Source organism: Engystomops pustulosus, unplaced genomic scaffold (assembly GCF_040894005.1).
Source record: "Engystomops pustulosus unplaced genomic scaffold, aEngPut4.maternal MAT_SCAFFOLD_92, whole genome shotgun sequence".
Taxonomy (NCBI): Eukaryota; Metazoa; Chordata; class Amphibia; order Anura; family Leptodactylidae; genus Engystomops; species Engystomops pustulosus.
Window position 1 is genome coordinate 398226 of NW_027284978.1, and position 4275 is coordinate 402500.

Genomic DNA, 4275 nt, shown 5'->3' on the forward strand with positions numbered 1-4275 from the left:
GGTTTATTTCCGCAGCACGAAAAGGGACGGCTCCCGCCTGCTCCTCGCGGCGGCGACGAGGCTTAGACCCACCGTGGCGTATCCGCGGTAGGTATGCTCGTCGGTCGGAGGAGCGGTTGCGGTCGAGTGGTCCCCAGTGTACCCTGTTAGCGCTGCCCGCCTACGCCTGAAGAGCTGCGGACCGAGAAAAAGGTTCGCTCCGCTGCTGACGGCGAAGCGCGCGGCACGCCGCGGAAGAGGAGAGGGAGCGGTCGCCCCCGGGGCGGCTCCCCTCCGAGTCCGGCAGAAGCAGAGATTGTAGCGGAGGGGGGGGTTTCTAAATTCCCCGGGCGTGTTATCCCCAGCGGTAGCCTTTGAACTCTTCAACCGCAAGCACGATCGCACGTTCACAGCACCCGTCACTAGGAGCCGGGCCAGAGGCGGGCGGCAGACGAAACCGACATGAGCGCTTAAGGGTATTGCACCCCCGGCGCCCAGACCCTGGAAATTGAGTCTGCCCCCAAAGCCCACCCGCGTCCTCCTTGGCGCTCCCGGAGTACATGGTCGTAGATGGGCCATCGGTCGCTAATGCCAAACTGCGTCCCAGGGGTGCGTCCCCTCTGACCAACGGCAGACCCATCCCTCTCGCCAATCCGCGGATCCCCGCCAGGTCCCGAACAGGGCTCGTCCTTTAGCGTTTCAAATGCGCCCTCCCCGCCATACGAGGGGTTGAGGACCGTAGCCTTCCCTTACGAGAGGCACCAGGGGTGCGCCTGCTCGAGGGCCCGGCCGTGGGCGTAACGCTTGGGCCGCCCGGGGGAGTCGGTAGACCATGGGAGACCAACACTCGCACACGAACGTTGCCCGTGCTTTTGTGGAAGAGAGCTTCTTGCGAGGTTGTCGCTGCGGTGGCGCCCGGACAAACCCTATCCCTAAAACTTCTGGGGAATTGGCGTCTAAGCCTGCACCCTGCACGGTATCCCTGCACCCACGAAGGGGGCCGTGGAAGGCTTGGGGTCGCGCCGGCGAAACCGACCGGATGCCCGGGGTACTGAACCCCCGGGGTCCCACCCTGGAAATTGAGCCGTCCGACCCCGCCACGTCTTCCTAGTGCTCTCCTTGGCTCCCCCGCCTGTGGGCATCGTTAGGGGCTGCGGTCATCAGCGCCGGCTAAGCTTCGGCAACACGGCCGACCCACCCCTTCGGCGCCTGGGGGTGCCTGGTCCCAGTCCGGGCCGTTCCGTAGGGGCGGCTATCCCTTACATGAGGGACTCGGTGCGTCCGCTCGGGCTGCGGGGCTCCGGCTCCGACAGCCGGGGAGCTGGTTTTGACCGCGGGCCTCCACGGGAACCGGCAGGGACCGGACTAGGCGTCAAGCCGAAAATAACCCCGGCACCCTCTGCTTCCAAAGCGAGGGGACCTTTGGCCGAGCGGGGGCACCGGAAGCCGAACCGACCCCAACCCCTCTTCCTACCCCAGGGCTGGGCTGACCAATCCCCTGATCGGGTCTAAAATGGAAGAAGGGGATTCGAGGGAAGGGGCTGGCGGAAGGCAGTTGCCCGACGGAGTAGGCGAAGGCCAGGCCGTTTCCGAGTCCCGAGCAGAGGAGGGCGAACTCGGCTCTTCATCGACCGACGGCGAGGCGAGGGCGGTGGCTGCCGCGGGGAAGACTCCATTGCTCGTCAGCGCGCTAGGAGCGGGGCCGACTGGCTGCTCGGGGTATGGCATCCCCGGGGGCCCACCCTGGAAATCTTCGCTCCTCAGCCGCTGCAGGTTATAAGGTCCCGCCGCGCGTAAGCGCTCAACTCTCCGACCCACGGATGTCGAGCCCATGGTGAGCCGGCCGTTTCGTACGGGGAAAAGGGGTCCTCTGGCCCCACATCGATCGAGGGGGTTTAGATCCGCGGAGGCACGCACCGCGAGGCGAATCGCTGCTTTTCCCCAAGAGGTTAACCTTCAAACCACCGAGTAGGTTCGGGGCAGGGCCGACAGTCTGCACTGGGGTATTGCATCCCTGGTGGGGCGACCCTGGAAATCTCTGCCCCTTTCCACTCTTTCGGTTGGGCCTCTCGTCGGGGCGAGCGTAAGTCGGCAAGCAGACGTGGGAAGAGGCTTCTTACCGGTGACACTCCCTTCGTGAGAGAGGCAGGTACTCGCCCCGGACCCCGGTCCAAATCTGCGCGGGCCGGACGGCCTCGGCCCTAGCCGAAGGCCGCTCCCGCGAAGCCAGGGAGCCGAAAAAATAACCCCGACACCCTCCGCGACCTCGCGTGCTTCCAAAGCGAGGGGAAACTTTGGCCGAGCGGGGCACCCGAAGCCGAACCGACCCCAACCCCTCTTCTTACCCCAGGGCTGGGCTGACCAATCCCCTGATCGGGTCTAAAATGGAAGAAGGGGATTCGAGGGAAGGGGCTGGCGGAAGGCAGTTGCCCGACGGAGTAGGCGAAGGCCAGGCCGTTTCCAAATCCCGAGCCAGAGGAGGGCGAACGACGTTCTTCATCGACCGACGGCGAGGCTAGGGCGAGGGCGGTGGCTGCCGCGGGGAAGACTCCATTGCTTGCCAGCGTGCTAGGAGCGGGGCCGACAGGCTGCTCGGGGTATGGCATCCCCGGGGGCCCACCCTGGAAATCTTCGCTCCTCAGCCGCTGCAGGTTATAAGGTCCCGCCGCGCGTAAGCGCTCAACTCCCCGACCCACGGACGTCGAGCCCATGGTGAGCTGACAGTTTCGTACGGGGAAAAGGGGTCCTCTGGCCCCACATCGATCGAGGGGGTTTAGATCCGCGGAGGCACGCACCGCGAGGCGAATCGCTGCTTTTCCCCAAGAGGTTAACCTTCAAACCACCGAGTAGGTTCGGGGCAGGGCCGACTGTCTGCACTGGGGTATTGCATCCCTGGTGGGGCGACCCTGGAAATCTCTGCCCCTTTCCACTCTTTCGGTTGGGCCTCTCGTCGGGGCGAGCGTAAGTCGGCAAGCAGACGTGGGAAGAGGCTTCTTACCGGTGACACTCCCTTCGTGAGAGAGGCAGGTACTCGCCCCGCACCCCGGTCCAAATCTGCTCGGTCCGGCCGTCGTCGGCCCTAGCCGAAGGCCGCTCCCGCGAAGCCAGGCGATCCGAACCGAGGATCCGCGCGAGCCTTCTCCAAGCCCTCTGCCGGGCGCTGGTGTTGAAAGCGTAGCGGACCCTGTTCGCCGGAGCGATAGGAGCGGAGCACCGGTGCCGCAGGGTTGAAAGCTGGGTAGCAGCGCCGTAGCTTCCCTCCCAGCCTTCCCCCGGACCTGGCGCCCGATCCCCTCCGCTCCTCTGTGCGTTGGCGGGCGGCGCTGCATGGGTACGTCGCGACGGCTCCTATCGTCTCTCTCGCTTAACAGTGTGGAGAGGTGGTGGTGGAGCCGTCCGACACTCGAGGTGCTGAAGTTGAGCGTCCAATGCTTTCCTTCTATGCGCAGCCTACAGGAGCTGTCCGAGCTTCGGAGGTGCTGATGGAGGTGAGAGTCGAGCGCCACTTCTTGGCTGAACTGAGTGGGGAAAGCCAGCGACTGCGAGAGGGAGGGGAAGGGAAGGCTTTTTCGGGTCCTTGGAAGGGACCGAGAGCATCTTTCTTGCCCCCCTGCCCTAAGCTCCATCCAATGTTGTCTGCGAGGTCTTCTCCGGCGGCGGAGAAGCGCTGCGGTAGCAGCAGCAGCAACGAGCGTTCCCATTAGCTCACGGAGCCTGACTCCAAGAGTCTACCCCTCAGAGCTCGGCTACCTGGTTGATCCTGCCAGTAGTATATGCTTGTTTTAAAGATTAAGCCATGCATGTCTAAGTACTGACTATTCTTTACGGTGAAACTGCGAATGGCTCATTAAATCAGTTATGGTTCCTTTGATCGTTCCGCATTGATGATGTGCTACTCGGATAACTGTGGCAATTCTAGAGCTAATACGTGCCCAAGAGCGCTGCCCTCCAGGAAGGCGTGCATTTATCAGACTTAAAACCAATCCGGGGAGCCCTGGTCCGCGGCGGGTCTCCGGGCCCGCTGCGGCGCCAGCCCCGTCCTAGACTTGGCGACTCTAGGTGACCTCGGGCCGATCGCACGTCCTCCGTGACGGCGACGATCTATTCAGGTTTCTGCCCTATCAACTGTCGATGGTATCTAACCCGCCTACCATGGTGACAACGGGTGACGGGGAATTAGGGTTCGGTTCCGGAGAGGGAGCCTGAGAAACGGCTACCACATCCAAGGAAGGCAGCAGGCGCGCAAATTACCCACTCCCGACACGGGGAGGTAGTGACGAAAAATAACAATACAAG

At 63.5% G+C, this 4275-nt stretch overlaps 1 non-coding gene across 1 annotated transcript in view; it reads left to right on the forward strand.

Moving 5' to 3' along the window:
• Window positions 1-3726: 3726 nt before the first annotated feature.
• The window catches only part of LOC140106963 (18S ribosomal RNA), a 1884-nt gene continuing 1335 nt past the window's right edge, over window positions 3727-4275 (forward strand). Inside the window, exon 1 of the ribosomal RNA XR_011850935.1 lies at window positions 3727-4275. This exon is cut by the window's right edge and continues 1335 nt beyond it. This is a non-coding gene — a ribosomal RNA (18S ribosomal RNA).